General features: G+C 51.7%; 1 protein-coding gene across 6 annotated transcripts in view; it reads right to left on the reverse strand.

The window, feature by feature from the left end:
* CUEDC1 (CUE domain containing 1) overlaps window positions 1–24,436 on the reverse strand; it is a 75,020-nt gene extending 50,584 nt beyond the window's left edge. For 4 of the 6 annotated variants that reach the window (XM_082440080.1, XM_082440079.1, XM_082440076.1 and 1 more), the window contains exon 1: window positions 24,308–24,436. The gene's annotated coding sequence lies outside the window, so the exon portion shown is untranslated. Of the gene's footprint in view, window positions 1–16,925; window positions 17,032–24,307 lie in introns of those variants that run through there. The other 2 variants (XM_082440077.1, XM_082440078.1) reach the window with 2 other exon arrangements.
* Between the last annotated feature and the right edge of the window lie 481 nt (window positions 24,437–24,917).

Consider the following 24,917-nt stretch of genomic DNA (forward strand, 5'->3'; position numbering starts at 1 on the left):
GAATGGCACCCAAAACTCAAGGTCTTGGGCAGATGGCTGGCAAGTTTTTAAGATTCTTCTCTGGAAGTCTCAAAGGCCGGCTCTGTCTAGCCAGGCTAGAGCTCACTGCCTCCTGGAAGTAGACAGCCAACTATATGCCCTCAGACTGGGGCACAAGGACCCAGAACCAGAGCTTGTCCTCTGATGACTCTCTCTTTGGCTTCATGTTGCTGTTTTTGGGCGGTGGTGGGTGAGACGGGAGGGGTGGTCTAGCAAGAGCCTGCAGACAAGCGTGGCCACAAAGGCACACTAGCAAGTTAATCACGACACCGCACCCTGCATTCCCGTGGAGTTGCCTTCTCAACACCGTCTAAGACAAAAAAGCCAGAAGGAAAGGGTCCTAGTTACTTTCACTCAGATTGGCGGGGTGTAGGAGGGCATGGCCCGACCTGGCACCATGTCCCATCCAGAAGGAGCTGAAAACAACTGCACCTCTGGTCAGCCTGCCTCCTCTGATCAGCCAAGCAGGAAAGCTTCCTGCCTGGAGCTGGCTAGGTAAGTGCACAGTTGAAGGGACTCCAGGGAAACATGAGCTGGGAAGGGGCTGGACCGGCAAGTCCCTCCAGCTTGGAGGGTGGTGCATTTTGTGACCCTAAACAACATCAACAACACACCACTGACTGGGCACCTATTATGTGCCAGAGAATTTTACAGAAATACGCTAATTTGATCCTCACGTCAACTTTGCAAGTCAGGCATCACTGCTTTCATTGTACACATGAGGAGACTGAGGCTCAGTGGATAAGTAACGGAACTTACAGAGGACAGAGTCAGGATCGGAAGCCAAGCTCAAAACTCTTAAATCTCTCAATGCCTCAACCTACCCTTTTACAAGAAAGGGAAAAGGGTATAAATCAACAGAACTGAAAGTGGCTTTGGGTCTCCAAGAACAAAGGCTGATGCTTGTTAGCACTGTTATTAATCATTATCTTCATCAGAAGTGTAGTTAAGAGACACTGGGAGAAAAGGTTGGTGTCTGTCCTGACGTTCAGGTGGTTAAGCCCAGACCCCTGCGGTCCCCAGGCCCTCGAGGGGAGGGTGAAATGCACCTGACGACTCCAGGGTGAGTACAGGAGCCTTCAGGGGAAGGCCCGGCTGTGGGATACAGCCAGGGTCCAAAAACCCAACAGCTCAAGGAAGGAGACAGAGCTGAGCCACAGCTGCATGTTCCCGGCACCTGGGCCACCATGCCAGGCCCAAGGCTGGAAATGAAACTCAACTTATGCGCCCATGGGTCCTGAGGGCCAACCTGAACCTGTGCCCCATCGCCTCACCCCTGCATAAGTCACGGAGGCTTCCTGAAACAGCCAGGGGCCGTTCAAGGACGACGGCACCAAGGGCCAAAGAGGCCATGCTGGAAGCCTCTGTCCCATCAGGCCCCAGGCCCCTCCTCCCAGCACCCTGGCAGCTCTGGATTAATATTACACCCATACAACCCCGACAGTGGCTCCTGACCATCCAGCTCCGTGAAGTTCTGAGGCTTAAAGTAAAGACAAGCTAGAGGTGGGGGGAACAACAACAGGGAATGCACAAGGAAGCAACAGTGTAGCCACTGAAAATGTTTTAAAACCACACCATTTCATTAAGAATGCTCATTCTACAGTGTTACATGAAAAAGCTACATACAGAAGTATGTAATCAGTAAGATTACAACTAATTTTTTTAAGAATCTATGCATATTAAAATAAAGAACAGAGGGAAATACAATCAAATGTTATTGGTGGCACTATTTAAATGATCAGAATGATCATTTTTGTTGGAAATTAAGCATTTTCCAGTTTTTCTGGAATGTAATGTAGAATGTAAACTACACAGGGGCCAAAGGAGCACATTCTTTTTTTTTTTTTTTAATTGAAGGACAGTTGATTTACAAGAGGAGCACATTCTGACTAAAGTCCGTGTGTCTGAGGAGTCAGGATGAAGACTTGCGGAGACGGCATAGCCCAGGCGAGGCAGCTCACAGCAATGAGACGGAACAGGCATGTCTGCAGTCCAAGGCCACGGGGCTATAGTGCTCAGACCTGGGCCAGTGGGGGACCCTTCCCAAGGGGCTGGAATTCTCCAGGGAACATAACAAAAAGCCCCTTAACCCTTAAAGCACTCTAAAGGTCTCTGGTGAAAGGCGCCTACTGAAAGTGCAGTCAGGTGCTCTGCCCCAGGCTGGGGGCAGCAGACAGCTGCCACGGCAGGCTCCAGTGTCCCTCGAGACTCCTGGCCGACGAGGATTCCTGCCTGTGCTGCAAAGCCCCACCAGCACAAGGACAGAAGAGAGCCGAGCTTCACCATACGGGGCTCAGGAGCCTCCTGGGAATGCCGGCGGGAGGGGGAATGGCAGGTCCCTAAGCCCTGTGCAAATGTGAAGGAGGGAAGAGGTTTAAAGTGAAGGAACGGCACCAGCTGTCGCCAAAACAACACTAATTACAGGGGCTGTGCCGCCTGAACCAGGCCGGGTTCTGCAAGCAAAGATCCTCCCAGGGGCCCGACAGTCACCCAGCCGCCTGTGCTGTGCTGCCTTGTGACTGGGCTGCACGCCTGTCACCCAACTGGGCAGGGAAGCCCAGGTCCAGAAAGCGGCTTCCACACGTCCTGCTTACTGAGACGTCCCAATCACAGGGTCAGTTGCCTGGGCTGCGGGCCAGGGCCAGGAGACACTGGAATGTGGACAGGACTAGAGAAGCTCCTTCTCTGGAGATTTTTTTTTTTTAACTTTTGGCTGCGTTGGGTCTTCGTTGCTGCTCGCGGGCTTTCTCTAGTTGCAGCGAGCAGGGGTTACTCTTCATTGCAGTGCGCGGGCTTCTCATTGCGGTGGCTTCTCCTGTTGCAGAGCACGGGCTCTAGGCGTGCAGGCTTCAGTAGTTGTGGCACGCAGGCTCAGTAGTTGTGGCGCACGGGCTTAGCTGCTCCGTGGCATGTGGGATCTTCCCGGACCAGGGCTCGAACCCATGTCCCCTGCGTTGGCAGGAGGATTCTTAACCACTGCGCCACCAGGGAAGCCCTCTGGAGCTTTTAAAGACCTAAGTATCTGGAATAGCAACAGTAAAATAGGAAAAAATTGATGTCCTTGTCCCTTGAAGCTGGGGAAGGGGCAGAGTCAAGTGGAGAGACCAGAAATGCCAGTTCTCAGGGGCCCCTCACTCGCAGCTCACAGCTCATCCGGCAAGGAGCTCAAGTTCACCATCACTGACAGGGGGCGGGGTGGGGGCGGCCCTGGACGTCCTCCTGCCCAAGGCGTTTCTGCTGAGACCCTGGGGTGGACTGAAAAAGGCCCACACTCAGGAAGCCAAGGGGGTAGGAAGGGCCCGGGTCCAGACCTGGGTTTTGTCCCTGTTCTGTGGCTTCCTAGCCATGGGGCTGGTGCCAAGCCGCTTCACTCCCCTAAATTAGGTGTAAGCGGTACCCATCCTCGCTACTGCATCAAAACGTGTGCGGATCCACGAGAAACGCATGCGATGGTATTTCTAAGACTATCAAATTCTAAACAAATGGAAGGTGTCATTATGACTAGTGGGGCGTCATTATAAAGTGGGGGCATTTTGCTTCTCTCTCATGACAACATGCAAATTAGAAGCAAAAACAGACACATGCATTTTTTTTCACACCCTTCACCCACACACCCTAAAACAGGACTGGATGGGGCTGCCTCAGGAACATAGGAGGGGAAAGGGAAAGGGAGAAAGGAGTAAACAAAACCAGCGAGACTAGGGAAGAAGTAAGAAGGTTAGAACCCAGATTCTGGCCTCCTGGGAACGAGCCCCGCGTCCCTGGGAAAGAGGCCGAGATGAAAGAGAGGCGCAGCTGGGGGAAAACAGGCCGTGAGAACAGGATGCGATTGTTCACCAGGACAGGCTGAGCAGCCACCCCGGCTTTGTGCGTTGATGTAATTAAGGCCCGGTAGGTGGGGGCCGAGGTTTGGAATCCTTTAGCTCCTCGCTATTCTCCCGGGACAGCTGAGCTCGAACTTGGGGCTGGAACTGGGGGTGGCTCAGCTAAAAGGGGGCAGTGGCCCAGGCGGCCAGAGGCAAAGCCCTCATTCCTGCCTGAGAGGCACTTCCTTCTCCCCAGTACTGTCCCTGGGAGTTCCCTGAAGGCCGGCCTCTGCCCTGACCCCAGTTAACACTCCCACTAATTGCTGGGGCTGCGAGAGCCCAAAAGCCCAGGGAGCAAAAGAGCCAGAGTTAATTAAGGAGAGAAAAAAAAGTCTGCTTCTCTGTTCTTCCTTCCCCTCCTCCTTGCTGCTCTGGGTCGGGCGTCTAGTTTCAGGGAAGCTCCAGAGGCAGGGATCTCCAGCCTGGAGCCAAAACCAACAATGGCACATGGAAATTACTGAATGGGAGCAGCTGGGCCGCGAGGGCTTCTAGGAGCCTTGCTCCAAAGCTGCCCAACTTTCCAAATTTCCCAGAGGTATGTCAGGGGGCCACTCCCCACCCATCCAAAGGAAAGCCTCGTGGTCTCAGTCCAAATACTGTTTGCTCTCAAATAAGCACAGCGCAAGTTCTTGCTACCAAGGTGGGATTCCTCCAGAGGGCAACGGGGCATTCTGTAAGCTAAACAGTAATAATGCAACACAGGCATTTGACAAATATTACCTCATCGAATTTCACAACTACCCTATGAGGTAAGCACTATCCTTGTCCCGACTTTATAGATGGGGAAACTGAGGCTTAGAGGAGATAATTAATTTACCCAAGTTCAACAAGCCAGCAAGCAGCAGAGGAACGATTCAGACCCCCGCACTCTGACTCCAAAACCTGCCACTTGGATATTCTAGTACACTAGTAACAAGCCTTGTGGAGCTTCTTAGCCAAGGGTCTTTGAGGTTTCAATGAGGTCCAGGGATCTCCCCCCCAGCGACATCAAATGCACAATTTAATGTGTTTGGGTGTGCATACACTCTTCAGGGTGAAGGGGGGTGTCAAAGTTCTCTTTAGATTATCAGAGGGGTCTGGAACCCAAAAAGAGGTTAACAAACATGGGCCAGTGAGGTGATACCCCAATCAATGCTTGCTAAGTTGACTCCAGAACACAGATCTTCTAACTTGAGTCCTCTACTTTTTCACTTCACCTCCCTGTTCTGATGAAACATCCAAGAGGGAAGCTGAATTTCTCCGCAAAGAGACGATGCACTGGCAGTTTAGAATTAGGCAACTTAGCACTGAAAATCCACCCGGCCTGCTTGGGAGAGGGTATCCAAGAGATACACTGTGGGCGAGGAGAGGGAAGAGTTAACAGTCCGGCCCTGCGGGTGAAAGGGATTTCCTATCCACTGCTTATTACTTCTTTCCACTGCTGCAAAACAAGTTCCAACATTGTCCCAATTCTGATCCTTGGTTTTGCTTGGATTCACATAGAGGAAAATACATTACCAGCAGCCCCAAACTATCAGAAATTCACAGGGGGAAGAAAGTCTCTGTTCCAAACTAATTTGCTACACTTTTAAAGACAGTTGTCTATCTAAAAGCAATGGTATTCCTTAAGTGGAGCCACTGTCCTCATTTTCAGATGCTCCAAGACAGCAAACAGTAACAATACTGCTGCTACCCACAGCTGACAGCCAGTATTATCAAGCACGCGTTCTGTGCTTCACCCACGCTTGCCTCATTTAACCCTAACTCCAACCCTATGAGGCAGAGGCATTATTATCTCCGACTTACAGATGACAAAATTAAGACTCAGAGAGGCTAAACAGCTGCCCAAGAACACACAGCAAGTTCAGTGACAGAGCCAGGATTCAAACCCAAGTCTATCTGACCCAAAGATGGGGCCCTAGACCAGGGCCACTTAAAGCAGGTCTGCAGACCATTCAGAAACTGTGAGTCGTGGGTCCTTGGCAAGATAAGCATAGGAAAAGAGAGTAAGGATTTAGAGACGTTTCTAGCAATTTGATATTGCAACTACATTCAAGCACGCGACGGCAGACTTGTCTCTTTGAACAGGGAAAGCATATAGACCAGTTAAGACTTGTGCAGAGGGTCATGCTCATCGGGCCACATATCTGTCCCCAAAAGAATGCAATAAACCACCTGTCCTTCACCTCAGAGTTTGAGAAGCACTGTCCTAAAGCGCTCTGCAAAGACGGGCATCTATGCCACTCAAATGAGGCCACCCCCTCAGTTGCCCCCCTCAGCGAGCAGTCTTCTAGCAAGGCACTCCTCAGGCTTTTACGTGCCCACAAACCACCTGGGCATCTTGTTAAAATGCAGACTGACTTGGGCAGCCCAAGGTGGGGCCCAAGACTCTCCATTTCTAACCAGGTGGCATGGGTGCTGCTGGTCTGGGGACCGACTTCGAGGAGCAAGTTTCTAACTGCACATCACACAGGGGCAGATAAGGCTGGTTCCAGAAACTCCACCGGACAAAGCCAGCCAGAGCCCAGCAAAGGGCCCAAGAACAGGCCCTCCCCCCGGGACTGGCTGTGAGGGGGCAGAAAGCCCTGCATGGGACCGGGTTCCTATCACAGGCAGCCTTAGCAACACACCTTTCCCACTCCAACCTGAGCCTGGGACACCAGGGGTCCTTTTTTCCTGAGTTGCAGAAACAAGGCCTTAAGGGCAGAGAAGAGCGGCTCTGAAGCATTTGCTACCTATAACCAGACCCGAGAAGAGGAGGTATTCTGATTAAACTGTGCTTCCTGCCTCAGCTCTGCTCATGCCACCCTGCAGCTGGATCTCGGACACTGATGCCCTGGGAGGATTACCACACACGCGTGTTTGGGTCATCCCAGGAGGGCAGAAATGGCTCCTCAGTGGCCACTCCCGTGGCCAGAAAGGGCCACGAGCAGGGGAACTCCAAGGGGAAATGGTTCCCACTTCCTTCAGGTTACCTGTCCTATTCCCTGGAAGTTCTTGACCGTAGAGACTTTCCTCCTTATTACCAATCTCTCTCTCCTAATTCAACTTATGGCGCAAGGACTGAAGGACTATGTACTTATTAAAGGGGCAATTCACAGTAAAATGCTCAGATCTCCCACTCATTCAGGGATTCACTCTTTCATTCAAAAATATTTATGGGGCAACTGCCACGTGTCAGGTACCATGATGGACGTGAAAGACGAGGGACACTTCCTCACTCTTCTCTAAGAAGTAGGGAATAAATGACCGAAGGGGCCATGAAGCCAAGCCATTAACTAAGGCAAGGGGCACTGCGTCTTCCTGGAGCCAGAGGGAAGGCGAGCTTCTGCACAGTAGCTTTCACATACGCATGGACTTAGGGAAAGTCAGTCCGAGGGTGGGGCTGGGCACTTGAGGCCGATGGTACCTGACAGGGGCTCCTTGACTTGGCTCACAACAGGGCGCAGAAAGGCCTGAGGGCTACTGTCACACACAGCAAACACAGTCAGAGGGGCTTAACATCCGAACCAAAAGTGTCTGGACAAGACACAGACCCAACTCTGGGGAAAATCAGGCTGAAAAACCAACTCCGGATCTCAGCTGACTCTCATGAAACCACGAGGCTCCTTCTTTTTTGCGAAAGCAAACAACATTCTCCTACCTCCAAACCCTGCCATGTGCTATTTCCGTACAACATGCTCTCACCAATGTCAGTAGTAGTACCACCCCTAATTGTGATAGCCAAAAACGTCCCCAGACACTGCCAATGTCTCCCAGGGGACAAAATCATCCCCATTTGCGAACACTGTACTGGAGGAATGGCCGGAAACCCTGGCTGTGCATGAGAAACACCTGGGGAGCTTCTAAAACTCACCCATGCCTGGGTCCCACCCCACACACATTCTGATTCTGGTCTAAGATTCTATACGTAAACAAGAATGTCTGTCACTCTACAGGCCCCAATGTTGCTTTAATGTGCTGGCTGACTCATCCATTAGACTGACTCTCTCCAGAAGCATGAACTACATCTTTTCTTCCCCTCTCTCCACAAAGCTCCAGACAATGCTCCATGCAGTGTCTATTTTATGCTAATCAGAAGAGTCTGGAAAGTTCTTGAGCCCTCTCCACCCCCACTTCAAAGGAAGAAGCCACTTCAAATGGCACCATCGCCCCCAGATGCAATAGTAGATGACAAGAAAAATCTACAACCTCCAAACCTCAAAAGCAGGAGGGGACAGAGGAGATGGGGGCCGATGAGAACGCAGCCACCTGATTTTGGTCTCAGTGTCCAACCTCTGAATGAGCCCCCCTTCATGCTCTCCTGTGGGTGTGAGGACCATTTGCTAAATGGCCAAGACGCCCACCTATGTATACTCAAGTTTATTGATCCCCCACTTTTCTTGACCAGAATGGGGGCAGCAGCAGCAGTAGAAACTCCAGTCTACCTGATTGAACACTGTTTTCCTCAGGCTGATGGTGACTTGAAAATAAATGCAGGCCCAGAATCAGCTACTTTCTGAGCTGGAAAGGTTAGGATCTTTCCCCACACCTCGCTCAAGGATCCCCAGGGGGATCTGGAGAGCTGATTGACAGAGGCCTGGCCAGTGTTAACAGTTAACTGATGTAGTCAAGTTCCTCCCCATCTCCCCACACCTGAGGCTGCCCCTGCTGGCCACCTCTTCGAACAAGGCCAAAGAGGGATGGAGTGTCAAGGGAGAAGATCTGGCTATTAACCCCTAGCCGCCCTAAGTGGAAATGCATTCATCATTCACACATTCATTAACAAATGTATAGAGAATACCTTAAAAGTGATATAGGTGCTTAGAGAGCAGACATGCCATTCTTCCCAATTTTTATACTTGAGTTAAAGACAAAATGAAGGGAGGGAAATCCAGCGGCCAAGCTCCCCCAAAGACAGCAAAGGCTATTCAAGCTCCCAAGATCAGCTTTCTCACTAAAATTCACTGGCTAATACATAAGAATATAAATTGCCATTTGGTTACATTACACTTAATGAATGACTTAGTATTTTCTCTGATATTTTCTCATTTGGTATTCATTGCCCAAAGGATGAGTGAGTCTTAAAGATCTGCTTCAGGTGGCCCTGGCTAGCTTGCTAAAATCCGTCTAGGGCAGGGGTCCGCAACCCCTGGGCCGCGGATCGGTAGCCATCCACGGCCTGTTAGGCACCAGGCGGCACAGCAGGAGGTGAGCGGCGGGCGAGACGGCGGAGCTTCATCTGCGGCTCCCCATCGCTCGCACGACCGCCTGAACCATCCCCCAACCCCCCCAACCGTCTGTGGAAAAACTGCCTTCCACAAAACCGGTCCCTGGTACCAAAAAGGTTGGGGACCGCTGGTCTAGGACACCGAGGCCTTCCATTCTAGGATGCCAGCAGGATAGTGATTTTTTTTTTTCTCCAAGCTTCCTTCCCTCCCCTCAATTACACACAGACACACACACCCTGTTGCCTGGAGACTGAACACATTCCTCATGCTTACGTTTCTTTTCATTCTCCAGAAGCAGGAGCTGTGGAAACTGGGGCCTCCAGGAAACAAGCCCGGGGCGGGGGAGGGGGGACCCGGAGTGACACTTCCTCACCAACAGGCCACCCCCTCCCCGCTGCCCCCCTTTCCTCCCCGGGTCTGAAAAGCCCGCTGGCTGGAACTGAAGGGCTCCCACAGGGAACAAGGCCCCCTTTGAAAGCCCGTGTTGACCGCAGCCCGGCCGGGGTTGCCATGGCCACGGTCCTCCTGGCAGCCCGGAGCCGGCGCAGCGCCGGGACACCAGTCCTGACCCCCTCCCCGGGGCCCCCGCGGGCCCCCGACACCCCTCTCCTGCACCCCGCAGCTGCTGGAAGCGCCGATTTTCCTCAAATCAGAAAACATCCTCCTAAAGGGGACGAAAGGGGATTAAGGCTTCCCCGGGAGCAGGCCGGCGGCGCCTCCCCGCCCGGCCGTCCGCTCACAGGGACAGGGACCCGCACGACCTCTTTCTGTCATTCATTCTCGCCGTGCCCGGGGCCCAGCGGCCGGGGAGGTCGGGAGGGGCCGGCTCGGGCTCGGCCTCGGCCTGAAGCCGCGGGCCGCCGGGACCCCGGGCCTGACGGCGGCAGCCGGGCAGCTCCAGCCTCGCCAGACCCACGTTCCTCCCGGTCCCTCCCACCACCACCACCCCCGCCCCCGCTCCGAGAAGCCAGAGGGAGCGGGGCCTCTGAATAATTCAGCCCTCAAATTGCTCTGTGGTCGGAAGGGTTTCTTCATTTATTTTTTAACTCGCCAGGATCTGCAGTTTCACCACGGGAAGCACTTTAATCCCAAACCTGGATCTGGTTTGAGACCCAGGGCCTCCCAGGACTGCAGGGAAGGGGTCACTGAACTTCCAGAATCCAGCCAACCGCCCACCCAGCGCCAGGGCTGGGAAGCGGCTGCAGGTCGGGAGGAGGGCGCAGGCCTCCAGGGAGGAACTGAATTACTAGAAAGCCCTGAGCATCAGCCCCCTAGACTGCCTCTAGTGGGCGATGCCCAGCCCCCTCCAGCTTCCCACCCTCCCTCCCCACAGTCCTCTTGTTCACTCTGACTCAAGAGGCCTGGAGCACACAGTGTTACCACACGGCCACAGGTCCCTGGCATCGGCCAGCTTTGGCTTTCGTTAATCATATTAGCTAATATTTTACTGAGCTTTCATTTCATATAACCCTCACAATAACCTAATGAGGTAGGTACTATGCATATCCTCATTTCCCAAGTGAGGAAACAGACTGGAGGAGGTTAGGAAATGTCCCCAGGTCATATAGCTAGCAAGTGAAGAAGGCGGATTCACACCCAGCTGTCTCATTCCAGACTCCAAGCCGGAATCCCCACGTTACATGGCCTATGCATATGCCGCACACAGCATCCTCAAGGAGCAGAACTAACTCAGCCCAAAGAGGTGAAGAGCCTTGCTCATCGTCACACAGCCCACTGGGGCAGTGTCGGACGAGGACTGAAATGCCATAATCTGGGCTAACATCCTTTCCACAATCACAGTTTCAACTACCGAGGCATCCGTATTTACACAGGTGAAAGCACACTCAAAGTACTCCCTCTTTTACAATGTTACGGTCTAATGGCCTCTAAACGTAGCTTGACCCCTGGCAATGCCCCATGCTAGTCCTGTCCACTCCCTCCAGTCTCTGCTCCATGACCTTCCAATAAACAGCTCCCCTGCCTCCACCAAAACTTAAATCCTCTCCCACGGCATTATAATCTCTCCCATCCTCCTTCAGGGCAGTGCGATCTCCAAGATTCCTAACGAGAAATCCCACACCACCCCGCCAGCTCACACTTATGCAGCACTTTATAGTTCTCAAAGCTCTCTTACAGACATTATCCAATCAACTCGACAACCCTTGAACTAGGTAAGCACCAGCACCTTTCTGAGGACTGCCCCCACCCCCATTCACAGGGGAAAGCCCCCAAGCCAGGTGGTACCATATGACCATGTGTTCCTGATCTTCACTGCTTGGACCAGCAGGAGACAGCTGACACAAAGGAACAATCAGATTCTTTCCTCAGGAATTTGAATCGAGGTTCTGAGATACAACTCAGTCTGATGGTTACTGGAAGGAGGATGGGTATATTTGGGGGCCGAGGACCCATGACATCCGGCACACACCCACAGGCGCAGTGGCATCCTGCGGTTCCAGGCACTTGGGAGGCCAGCCGTATTTCCTGCCCTTGATTCCTCCATTCCCCTGTGGCTTCAAATAGCTCAAGCTGGTTTCTGTTACTTGCAATCAGTAGAGTCTGAACTAACAGATGGGTGGACAATTATCCTCCTTTTTCCAGATGAGGAAAGAGGCTCACAAAGGTGGAGTGACTAAATGAATATCACACGACCAAAATGTAGTAAAGGAGAGGTTAAAATCCCTGCGATGTGACTCTCCTTCAGTGCCATCTCTTGCCTCCTTCCTTGGATTAAAGAAAGTGGCAGGTGCTCCCTTCTTGTTAGTGTTAAAAAAAAAAAAAAAAATGATAACTGAGGATAAGTGATTAGGCTGGAGGCACTCCAGTGGATTAAAGCCAGAGACAAGAAATACAAAATCCTCTCCTTTGAAACCATGAAGACAACCCTTTGCCCCTCTACATTTCCCAGCCTCCTTTGCAGTTAGGTTGGAGCCATGTGACTAGTTCTGGCCAAATTAAATACACACAGAAGTAACAGGTGTCAGTTCCTTGCTAAGGCAGTTATAAGCCAGGGGCTGGGGAACTGTGATGGCCCCATATTCCAGATGGTGTGGCTACAGGTGGGGGAGGGCTGTCTAACCCACGTCAGACTTTCCATGAGCACAAATGAACCCTAGATGGTGTCAAGCCACTGGGATGTCAGGGTTTGATTATTACTGTAGCACAATCTAGCTTCTCTCCTGGCTGAAACACACGAATCATTCAACCGGGGCCCTTCAGCACATTTCTCTGGTCTGCAGGATGCTGTATTTGTTTGTCTAACATTCATTTGTTCAACAAATATTTCTAGAACACCAAGACTAGATGCTGTAACACGTACATACAGCCAAGAGCACAGTAGTGAAAAAGACCCAATCCCTCTCCTCAAGATGCTCCCTATCTGGTGACCCACAGGCCCTACCTTGGGACTAAAAGGCGCAGTCCTACAGGTGTGAAAGCAGGACCTCCCACCCAGCCACTGGCTAAACTGAGCCCCAAGAAAAGGTAAGCTTCCAGGAGGCAAAGACAGCTTGTCCCAGCGACTCCAGGAGGGTAGCAGCCAAGACTGAGTTCGCACCAGGTTTTCATACCCTGGGCTCTACCAGCTCCCCTCCTGCCAGCCATGCGGCCACACACAAGTGCCTCCCTTGCCCTGGGCACAGAACAGAGGGGAGAAGGCATCAAGGAGGAGTCATCAAGAGAGCAGGTGGCTGGTAGAAAACAGCAGCAAAAGACACAGCTCATCTGCCCTCACCCTCCTCTGCAGCAAGAGTTATCTCCTCTGGGAATTACACCCCTGCTTAATTTATTTTAGCCCCCAAAGTCCCCAACAGCTGAGCTTTTTCCCCCTGACCCCATGTAGTTGAGGGCCAACCAGAGAAATCATCACTCTGTCTCTTTCTGCCAAAAGCTAGATGAGGAGAGCAGTGAGGCAGGTAGGGCCACCACATACAGTTGTGCGGGCTGTTCACTGCACAAGGTGCCCATCCAAAGGGGCAAATGGGGCTGGAATCCAGCCTATGCTCTGCTTACCAAGCTGCATACCCTGAAGAAAGGGTCCCTTCTTCTAATTCACACAAAGGTGTCTGCTCTGTGCCGCAGCCCCAGAAGCACTGGAGCAGGGGCTTCTCCACAAGGAGCGAAGAAGTTTGGTGATGGGTCGGTGGGAATGTACTGTACTAGCCTCTCTAAGTTTGGAGTATATTTGAAAATTTTTACAATAAAGTTTAAAAAAAAAACCACATCCCACTCAGTAAGTGGCTGTATTACTTAGGCATGTCACTTTACCCCGTAGCCCTCAGCCTTGGTTCCCACATCTAAAAAGACAATAATCCTTGGCTCATAGTTTGGTACAGGACTAAATTAAATGACTGAAGTGAAATGCTTGAAACGAGTGAGTCCTCTTACACATGGGAGCTGTTAACAGTAGCTACTGCTGATGGCTGGGGCAAGAAGGAAAACGAGGCAAAATGGGGGCAGCGGGGCCTGGCGGAGAAAAGCAACCGCTCTGGGGAAAGTTCGCCTCGCCGTGAAGCCAGAGGGTGTCTGAAAACACAGCTGCCCTATTACCATTCCTAAACTGGGCTTCCAGGGGGCTGATCTGAGGGAGTTTTCTTGCAATCCCTCCCTCCCAGGTGGACTTCGAATTCCTCTGGGGACTCCAGCCTCGGCTCACAATCCAAATGACAGTCCACAGAAAGGTCACAAAGAGTGGCTCAGAAAAGGATGTGCCCCCCAGCTTCCTCGCAAACTCAGAGACAAACAGGGCGGCTTCTGGGTGAGGCGGGGCAGACAGGGACTACTCACACCTGGAAGGCTCCTATCTGAGTTCTAAAGAGAACAAGATGTCCCCAAAGATGTCCCAGGGGAGTCAGGCGTTAGCACAGGGAGGGCCCCACCCGGGAGGGCCCCACCCCCCCTTCATGGGGTGGAGTCCAAGTGGCCATTCACGTCCCTAAAGGTCAAAAACTATGTTTGCACTGTCTAGTTGTATGTATGAATTTTTACATTATTATCTTCAAAATTATCACTGCTATGTATGAATTTCACCAGTGGTTTGCCATTTAAAAATGACACACCCCCCCAATTTACTTCCCCTTAAGGCCTATTCCTTCCCCAGAGCATCGTGGGGATGGAGAGGGCTGGAGGTGGCAGTGGCACAAAGCTGGGAGCCCTTCCCAAAGCCCCTGGGGGAATCTCACCCTTGGCTCGAACCACCAAGACCCTGCGTGTCGGCCCGGCCTCTACCTTGGGATACCCACACAGAAGGCCTCTGGTTTCAGTCAAATGCCATCTCACTCACTCGTGCTTTCTTTTCTTTCTTCTTTTGCAAGATGAAAGCTAATAGGATGATTCATTCTCTTAAGTCAACTCATGAAAAGAAAGAAAGTCACCCAAGTTCCCAATTCTCTCTCCTTTGAACACCAGCCACTCCATGGCTCACCCCCATATGCATTTCACAGAAATGCAATAACAAAGAAGAATTTCCACTAAAAAGCCCATCCTTCACCTTGCCTTTCATGTCTCAAGAATTTGCTATCTGTATCCATGGCAGTTAGTTCTAAGTTTCTGAAGCTGTCACAGCTGAGGGCTGAGTTGGGATGTAAAGACAGGCTTCCAAATAAAATGTGACAGGAGAGCAAAGAGACACATGGCCCTTAAATCCACAGTGCAGCCCCTCACGGCAGTGAGTAAAAGTCCACCCAGAAAATGTCCTTCTCTGTCCCTGTCAGCTCTCTTCAGCCCTGTCCCAAACTTAGAAACAGCTGTTTCCCTATAACTCCAAAAAAAGCTCTCATATGCTCCATCTCCTCATTCTTTCCAATACTGTGATCTGTACACTTAATCTACCTCCAGGCTCAGCTTATCCCTCCCTCAGCTTGTCAAATAAGAAGAGGAACAGTCAAGGAGTAAGAAGTACAACACAACAGCAAAGCCCTCTTGGAAACACCGTCTATAGACTCAGCAGCCTGGCTTTCTGAGTTCAGATCCCAGCTCCTCAGTTACCTAATTGTGTGACCTTGGGCACGTTGACTTAACCCTCTGAGCCTCCGTCTCCTCATATGGAAAGTGGTAAATAATACTATACTCATACGGAGCTGAGTAAATAAATATATACTCCCAAAATGTATAGAATGGTGACTGGCATGCAATAAATACGTAATAAAAATGTTATCATTATTAGCATCACAACCATCTAGTGCAGTAGGGATTATTATTAAGAGCTCTAGTTAACAGATGTGTTCAAAAGCCATTTGTTGCCGGGGTACAATAATAGATTAACCTCGGGCTTCCCTGGTGGCGCAGTGGTTGAGAATCTGCCTGCTAATGCAGGGGACACGGGTTCGAGCCCTGGTCTGGGAAGATCCCACATGCCGCAGAGCAACTAGGCCCGTGAGCCACAACTACTGAGCATGCGCGTCTGGAGCCTGTGCTCCGCAACAAGAGAGGCCACGATGGTGAGAGGCCCGCGCACCGCGATGAAGAGTGGCCCCTGCTTGCCGCAACTGGAGAAAGCCCTAGCGCAGAAACGAAGACCCAACATAGCAATCAATCAATCAATAAATAAATCTTTAAAAAAAAAAATAGATTAACCTCAAGAAAAGTACAAATTAAGAAATTAAGTGATCTGCTCAGAACAACACAGAAGACACAGTCCATACATGGCAGAGCTCAGCCTGGATCTCTCATCTTGGACTCCAAATCGCACACTCAGAAATTTCACACTTTAACACGCTCCCTTCCTCAGGCGTGGAAATTTGAGAAGTCCCATGAATCAGCATGAAAAACAGATTTCAATTCTATAAGCCCCAGAGAGTGGCAGTAACTCAAGGGAATGTTGCAGGATTTGCCAAACGAAATTAATTTCCATTTGTTTTCATATTCCAAGAAAATATACCAAAACGGCCTTGTACTACCTCACCAAAGGTGTCAAAAGACCCCTCAAGGCCCAGGATCACACCCACCTCAATAATAGTTCAGGCTCCCTCGGGAGGCTCCCAGGCTGTCAGCAATTTGCAAAAAAGGTCAGTGCAAATCATTTGGGAAGGCATTTGTGCAGGCCTGGCCTAAGACATGTAGACTTCCACCAAGCCCGTAGTTTTTCAAAACATGCACTGTCTTCACCCTTGATAAATAGCAGCCAGGCTACAGAAATATTTCCATTACACCCAAAAGCCTGCTTGCCACCACAGCTCATTGATATGGATGTTTCCAATTTGAGGAGAGCTCAACAAAAATATTGAGAAACACCCCAACCTTTCCAGCAGAGGTAACCATTCTGGCATTTAGGAAACCTCTGAACACTAGTAAAGGATGTTTGTGGACACAGATTATTTGGGAAACATATGCCCTCATGCCCAAAGTCTAACTATATCTAATACATGGATTGAGCCCATTTCTTCCAGCTCTATTATGAACATTCATTCATTAGAAGATTTCTACACAAGTACTTTCATCAGTGCTCTTTGTGTATTTCAAGACTGTGATGAAATCATCTTATGGCCATGCTGGAGAGAACTAGGAATAAAAAGAGTTTAGCACTGGAGCCCTGGCTCTACCACTAACTAGCCACGTGATTTCATGAAATGATGATAATAACAATAATAATAACAACAGCAGCAGCAGTAGCAGCAGCTAACATTTATTGAGAACTTACGATTTGCCAAGCACGTGCTAAGGGCTTAATAAGTGATCCTCATTAGCAACCATTAGGGGATATTATTACTCCCATCGTATGGGTCAGGAAACTAAGACTCAGAGAGCTTGAGTAACTTGCCCCAAGAACACAGCAGCAACTAGCAAGGGTGGATTCAAACACAGGCAGTCTGACTTGCAGTTCTTAACTACATACCATAGTTCTTTTCAAGGTGCTTAATGACCCAGGACCACAAATTCCTCTAGGGGCCGTCTGGATGATCTTCGAAATCCTTTCTGGCTTTGAAATTCAGTGATTCTCTCTTTTAGAAATAAAATGAATTTATGACTTCGAGGAATAAAATGCAATGATGCTCTAGCACTGCTAAGGTGGGATGAAACATCTGTGTCTGCCTCACCCAGATCTGGTCAGGGGAGGAAAAGTGCTGATTTTCTAGGATAATGATGCCCTGTGAAACCACCAGACTGGCCCCAAACCGTCTCAGGAAAAATGACAGCTTGAAGACAGCGTCTTAGAAGATGCTCCAACTTGCAAAGGTCTGCAAGTTCTCAACTATCAGCTCTCAAACCTTCATTTGTCTTTTTTTTTTTTTTTTTTAAGGAAACTCAAATGCAAGAAGACGCAAGTTTTAAGGATACTGGTACAAGGTGTGTGTAGGCCTCGTGGCACACTTACACCTGGCTTACCTCTCAGCTCTGCACCTGCTCATGGAAAACCCACCTCATCCAGGTAATCCGTGTTTTACAGCTTCCCTACAACCTCCCAGCTCAGTAGTCCTGTAATTGTGCGGGGTTTTGCCTGTGCACACCTGCTGATATCTTCCTTCATATGCTGCCTCCCAGCCCATAGACACACACATGCTCAATGGCCGCCTTCCCCGACTCCATCTCTGATTCATCTTCCTCCTCTCCCTGCTCAGCACAGGAGTTCCCTGCCCACCCACCTTGCCACTAGTGGCAGCCAATGGTGAGACTCTCCCAGCTCACTTCTCTCACTCGCCCTAGCTCCCGCGCGTGCTCTCTCTTTCTCTCTCTCACTCGGCTCCTGGTACAGCCTGAAACCGAAACGAATCTCAGACCTGAACGAAGTGAAATCATTTCCTACGCCTGATCACCCTACAAGACCGCAAAGAATCTTCTCCTCAGAGCTCCAGATCTAGCGTGTTGGTCGCCGGGAAAAACAGAGTTCTGCAGGTGCCTGCTAAAACTCGATGCTTCCTTAATGAATAGGCAGGAGGAAGCAAGAGATCCTCCACAGGGTTTTCTGCTGCTGCTGCTTTTCTTTAATTTGCACAAGTTAATTTATATTCACCCCAGGAAGTAAAGTTCACCACCCAGTATTTTCAATTCATTTTCCAGCATCGGTTCATGTTTGGCTCATTCTTAAGCAGATTCTCTTCTGAGAGGAAGCCTTGCTCCCTTCGGAGATCTCTGCAGCCATCTTGCTTGCTATGCAGCTTAGATGGCTAGACCACATGCTTTTCCTAAATTCAAAAAATGCAGCCTTTACTTTCATGCTGGGAACAAAAACAACAACTACAACAAACAAACAAAAAGAGCAAGTCATCATAAATGAACATAATGTCTGCCCTTGAAACCCTTTCAAAGAATTATACATTTTGAGAAAAATCCCAAACTGTTCTGTTCATCATTCTTGCCCCCAGCATGCTTTTGGATGCCTTTCTCTGTTGCTGGGGGCATCGTGTAATGATTCAGTTGTTGGCTTGGGCAAAACAGAATTGAAATGGTAAATGCACTGGCCCAACAAGTGTTTGGTAAAAGAGTAATAACTTGTGGATCGTCTGCTATTTACTCTTCATTCAACAAAGTTTACTGAAGGCCCCGTAGGTATGCCTGAAGCTCATCTAGGTGCTGGGCCAGGAGGGTGAATAAGATGACCGCTAGCTCCGACTGGGCCATTCTCAGAAACATCTTGTGAGTAGGAGCTGAAGCTTTTCTCTAGTGCCAACAGCCAGACAAGCGGTCAACTACTTGCAGGTCTCCTGCAGCCCTCTTCACGAGGCGTGGACTCCATCCATTAGGGCTGCGGAGTGCCCCCAGAATGCATCCCCTCTGACAGGGATTGACACAGGCCAGCACACAGCTGTTGGGCAGATGTGGTTTGTGTCTTGGCTCATTAATGAATGAATGAGCCACGTACGGTGATGGGCATTCTTCAGTCACTTCAATGGTAAAATGAGGGGTGAAGCCAGATTTGAGCAACATTCTAGCTCAAAAATTCCAGCTCCTTTTCCCCTCCCGCTGCTGAGCTGACACAGATCTCGAGGGGCCTCTACTTCACCTTCCTGTCTCCAGAAGAAACCTCTTAAACCACAAAGACAAATGGAACTTGTTCCCATTGCTAAAGACCTTCGGGGATGGCCATTCCCCTCCGCTCCTGTGAGTCACTTGTTCTCACATCTCACATCCTATCTGCAACACTGTCCTGAGACCTTACTCGAGTCCTTCCTCTGCAGTTTACATTCATTTGCCTCTGGTTCTGCTTCTGAGTACGGAGAGACAAGAGCGAATCACTGTGTTCTGAGCAACAACTCTTACAAGATTTTTATTTCTTCTTCAGCATGTTCACTGTAGGCTGTATAGGAGGTGACTTTAAAAACCACAAAAGCATCAAGGTAGCCAAATAAGGCAAGGGTGTTGCAGGATCCAGAAAATTCGACCCTCGGTTCTACTCAGAATTCACAGAGTGGGAGAACGATATACTCTGTGGTCAGATCAAAAGCCCATGGGGCAGCAGCCACCTTTACCCTCACTCAGCTCAAGTGCCCCTCCTGCAGGAAGCCCTCCCTGTCCCAGCTCCTCTTCTGGCTGGAAAAGCATCCCCTTCTTCAGCGCTTCGCCTCAGTGCAGCATTTGCCATGGCAGCTGGAGTTCTAGGCTGACATGTTTATCCCCCCAACTAGACTATAGCCATCTCCCAGGCAGGGGTCATGTCTTAGTGACCTTTGTACTCAGGGTCAGGCCCCAGGAGAGTGTCTGGCACTTAGCCAGTGGTTCTCAGTAGGCTGTGCTAGGCTGAACCCTCCAGGCACGTCCCAATGATACTTGAATGTTGCATTATCATCCCTTCACCAAGAGCACGTAACCCCTCCAATCCCCCCACCCAGCATCCCCACCTCTCAGCCCTTGGCTCAGTAGGGGTCTCTCTGAGAATTTCTCTAAAGATGTAAGCTCTCTAGCCAGGCCTCTTGGGTTCAAATCCTGGCTCTGCCAGTCTCTAGCCATGTGACCTTGGTCAAGTTATTTAACCTCTTTATATCTCCATTTCTTCACTGAAAAACAGATATAATATCTCATAGGATCTTGCGAGGATGAAATGAGCTGATCCACGAGAAGCACTTGCAACAGGGTCTGACCCACAGCAAGTGCTCAATGAGAGCTGGAATTATTATTTCCCAAGCCTATTGCTTCACAGAACCTCTGACCTGCCCCTGGCAGCTTCCACTCTTGACTGACATTGGGCTGCCCTCCCCCCACTAGACCCCCTTCCTCCAGGCCCCTTCTGCCCGTTCCTCCAGGACCAATATTAGCATTAATATAAAAAGCAATTCGGGCTTCCCTGGTGGCGCAGTGGTTAAGAATCCACCTGCCAATGCAGGGGACATGGGTTCAAGCCCTGGTCCGGGAAGATCCCACATGCTGCGGAGCAACTAAGCCCGTGCGCCACAACTACTGAAGCCGGTGTGCCTAGAGCCCGTGCTCCGCAACAAGAGAAGCCATGGCAATGAGAAGCCTGCGCACCTCAACAAAGAGTAGCCCCCGCTCGCCACAACTAGAGAAAGCCCACACGCAGCAATGAAGACCCAATGCAGCCAAAAATAAATAAATAAAAGAAAGAAAGAAAAGAAAAAAAGTTAAAAAAAGAAAAGACTTTAAAAAAATAAATAAATAAATAAAAATAAAAAGCCATTCAACCCTTTTTACTGATTATAATCCTCCCCCCACCCCACCCTCACCAGCTTAGAGGGCAAATTCTCCAAAGAGAAGGGAGAAGAGTTGGTTCCACAGCAGGGCTAAGAACGCCGAGTCATTCTGCCCCCAACTATGTTTCTCTGTCATCCCTTGACATTTCAGCTCCTCATCTCCCCTCTGCTCAAAATTTAAGCCTCACCCTACCCCATCCCACCCCTCCAAAAGCCAGCCTCAGCCTCTAGTTTTTACCAAAGATCTTCCTTAGCAATAAGAAGCCTCAGAACATTAGCACCCAAGTGAAGAAATAATAATAATAATAATAGCTTCTGTCTGGCATAGATCTCCTTTCATTTTTTCTAAAGCTGAGAAACTGAAGCATCTACAAAGTCATAGAGTAAGATGGAGAGCTGGAATTGCAACTGGGGATATGTATGTAACTTCAGATCCTGCATTCTAAACCACTAAGCTATTATGGAAATGGGCACAGAGTGGCCGGATTGCCTCCTGGGGGTGGAGGTTAGAGGGATTTGGAAAGTTTTCATCCCACCAATCATTCCTCAGTGCATTTCACATTTTATGAAAAGGGAGTTTATGTTGACAGGCATTGTTACTCTATTTATCATTTATGACCTGTTTTAAAGATAAGAGCTATAACTGCATTATTAGGAGTCCATTATATTACTCTGACACATCAGAGATGCCTACTGGGAGGTTAAAAGCAGAGAGCACCAGAGAAGAACTGAGTGAGCCGACACAACCAGCATTCTAAACTCACCAACCTGTGGCAGCCGGTGCAGCCGCCGACAGATAAGCCCTGGCCACCGATGTATGTGAATCTCTAGTCACCACAACGGGACCCTTACATCCCACCAACACAACTTCCAAGTTCCAAGTCAGGGACCACTGGACCACAGTGTCTCCAAAGCCCTTCATGGTTCTCACTTCCTGTTAAGTCTAAGAGCCAACAAAACGGAGACATCACTTCCTCCAGGCCACCTTGTATAGTCAGAGGTGATCCCTGTCTGACTCCCAGCTTCTCGCCCCCCAAGGCTCCAGAATACACTTGCCTATGTTGCTTATTGCCAGGATCGGGGAAATCCATCAGGGCAAAGTAAATGTAGGAAGCTCTGAAGTAACAAACTAGTCTGAGTGCTACTACCTGCTCAACACTGCTTGCTAGGCAAAGAAAAATCTGAACTACCATTGTCTGGGGGCACTTGAACCTAAGAAGGGCTTCTCAATACCAAGCAGAGAAGTCACAGACAGCAGGCCCTACTAAAGGCTCTTCCAGATCCCCAACAAGTATAAATACCACCAACACCTGAGCAGCAGCCCAGGGCCCAGTGAGCTTTGGCTAAGAAAGAAAAGGCAGGCCAGGTCTCCTTGGGGGTGCACTGGGGATGGTGACAGCCATTCCCTCTGGCCCCGACTTGCCTAGTCCAGAAGGATCTAAGGAACCTACAATACCTCGATCCTGGCCTTGAACAACTCTGCCCGAAGACCTCCTCAAAAGGAGGATTGTCTTTCACACTTACACTCTCCACTAAAGCACCTTCTCCCACCTCAACCCCGTGGCCCCAAGAATGAGCTGGGGCTATTAAAGCACCTGGCTCCTATTCTGTTGAAACACCAGAATATCCATCCCTCACCCTAGTCCCTGTATTTACCTCTAATTCAACAGTTCTGTGGCCCTGGCCCAGTTAGTGCCCAGAACCTTCTCACCACATAGACAGCAAAATCAGCCCCTGGAGAAGGGCCACCCCATTGGCCCCCATCCTCTGGCTAGCTGTAGGGAGCTGGGATCTGGTCCAGAGTTTCCAGGTCTCCATGGCCACAGCCCAAAGTTGCATCGGAAGGTCATGAGAAAAGCCCTCTTGAGAGGTCTGCTCTCCGCACCCTGGGACTATTCACTGACCCGACACAAAGGAGGGAACTGTTCTGAATGGCCGAGGCTGGACCACAGACTCTAGATCAGGGGTCTCAACAGGGGCCCCAGTTCCAAGGGGCACAGTGACCTTCTGATACTGCATACAAAATGTGTCCTTACACACATGCACGTGTCAGAGGGAGGGAGGGGGGAGTTAGAGTTGTCACCAGATTCTCAAAGGGACCCATAACCCCAACTCTGGCCCCAAGCCCCTCCCCCCCCACCCCGTCATATCATCATCCCTAGACCATCCTAGCTGCCCAAGGTTTCTCTCCTATTTAAGGATGTGCCCAGGCCCGAGGCCCCACTCCTGATCCCCTGTCTCCCGCTCTTTCCAGCTGCAGAAAGTGAACTGGGGTGGGGTCCCACACACACCCTCCAGCTTCCTGGTGACCTGAGCCAGGTTTCTCTCTCCAGCCCAGGGATGCCATCCTCCATTCAAACTGAGGTTCCAAAGGCCTCAACTGCCAACAACAGAAAGGGACCCATTTCACACCTGATCCCAAGGGGGCCAAATTTCATGGTGAGACAACTTCCTTCATGAGAGAATTCCTGGTGTCCCTCACCTCCTTCAGGCACACGTGGCCAGCTCCACCCAGGCTGTAAAGATGAGCATGCCTGGCAAAGAAAAGGAATGAGAGGCCCAAGCACCTCCCTGAGTCCCTTCTCCCGAGCCGGTGGCTCAGGGTGCTGCAGGATAACTAACAGGAAGGCTTCCTCCCCGTGCTCAGCGATGCTCCTGCCTGAGGGTCAGGTGGGGAGTGAGAAGGTCTTGTATCCTATATCACCTCTAGGACAACTTAATAAATTCCCAGTCACCCTCCACTCTCACCACAACAAGGAAAATCTAAAACCTCCCTCCGCTTAAATCAAATTCCTCTCCAGGAATTTCATTTCAGTATAAATTTCTTGGAACTAAAACTTCTTTTAACGGGAAAAGAAACGGGCAAGCCCATGCTAGGTGTAAGACAACAATGCAACCAGAAAATGAAGAGGAAATAAAGAATTAGCGCCGACACCAACCCCCTGGAGCTTAGAGCCCCGGGCATGTAGGACCGGAGGTGGAGGGGGGGAGCAGGGGCGGGGACAGTGCCTGGTGAACTTTCCCTGGCCGAGCCACGAGAGATGCAGCTCCCAGGGGACCGGGTGGAACCAGAAAAAGCTGAGCCGACCTGTGACATCGGCGGGGACAGGAAGCGAACCTCCCCTTTTCCTAAAAGGAGCTCTGGCCCCGGCAGGCGCCCCCCGCCCCCCACCCCCACCACCCGCCAGCCGTCGCCGAGCAGCCAGCGACCCCCCAACCCCGGCCCGGGCCAAGCGGGGAGGGGCGCCCATACACACAAGGGGGAGCGGCCGGGGAAGGGGCTCCGGGCGGCGCCGGCTCGCCGAGGCCTCGCTCGCTTTCCCCGCGCTGCCCGCCCGCGACCACCCCTCTCCCCGCGCGCCCCGCTCCCAGCCCCCAGGTGCCCGCTCGCCCCGCGCGCCCGCGGCCCGGGAGGAGGCGGCGGCTCGGGAAGGATGCGGGGCCGGACCCGCCGCACGAGGCTGGGGCGGCGCGGGCTCCCGGCAGCCGCGGCGGCCGCCCAGGGAATCAAACTCGCGCCCGCCCGGCCCTCCCGGCGGCGCCTCGGCGACCGGGCCCGGGAAGGTGGGGCCGGGCCGGGTCGGGGCCGCGCGCGGGCCGGGCGGCGCCGGCGGGGAGCGAAGGGAGGTCTTACCGAGCAGCCGCGCGCGCGTCCGCTCCCCGCGGGCCGGAGGGGCCGGGGGCTGGGGGAGGGGCGCGATCCCGCGGCGGCGGCGGCGGCGGCGGCGGCGGGCCGGGCGCGGCGGCGCGGCTGGGGCGCGGGAGGCGGGGAAAGCGAGGCGCGGCCGGCTTCCTAGCGGCGGGCGGCGCGAAATGCAGCTGTCCCTGCGCGGCCGCCGCGGGGCCGCAAGTGGGGCTGCGCGGGGAGGAGCGGGACTGCGGGCCGGGCGGCGGCCCCCAGAGCCTCTCCGATGCAGACCCCTCGGAGACAGGAGGGAAGCGGTATCGGGGTCCGCCAGTAACGCAGTCGCGGGGGCCGGGGGCTGCCAGGCCAAGACGAGGTGGATCCCCGCCGGACCCCCGCAGCAGCCGCGAGGACTCCCGGCTGGCGGGCCGGAAGGCGTGAGCGGGGAGTCTCGGTCCCGGGCAGAGTGGGTGCGGGGCGTCCTGCCCCACCCTGCTCGGGGAGCGACGCCAGGAGGGAGACCAGAGACCTCGGCTGGGGGCGGGGGAGACCTAAGAGCCGGACTGCCCGAGAGGGTGCAGAATGTGGACGCGCATCTGGGACCTGGGACAGCTGTAGT

This window comes from Balaenoptera physalus (genome assembly GCF_965194825.1).
Source record: "Balaenoptera physalus genome assembly, chromosome: 20".
NCBI classification, from domain to species: Eukaryota; Metazoa; Chordata; class Mammalia; order Artiodactyla; family Balaenopteridae; genus Balaenoptera; species Balaenoptera physalus.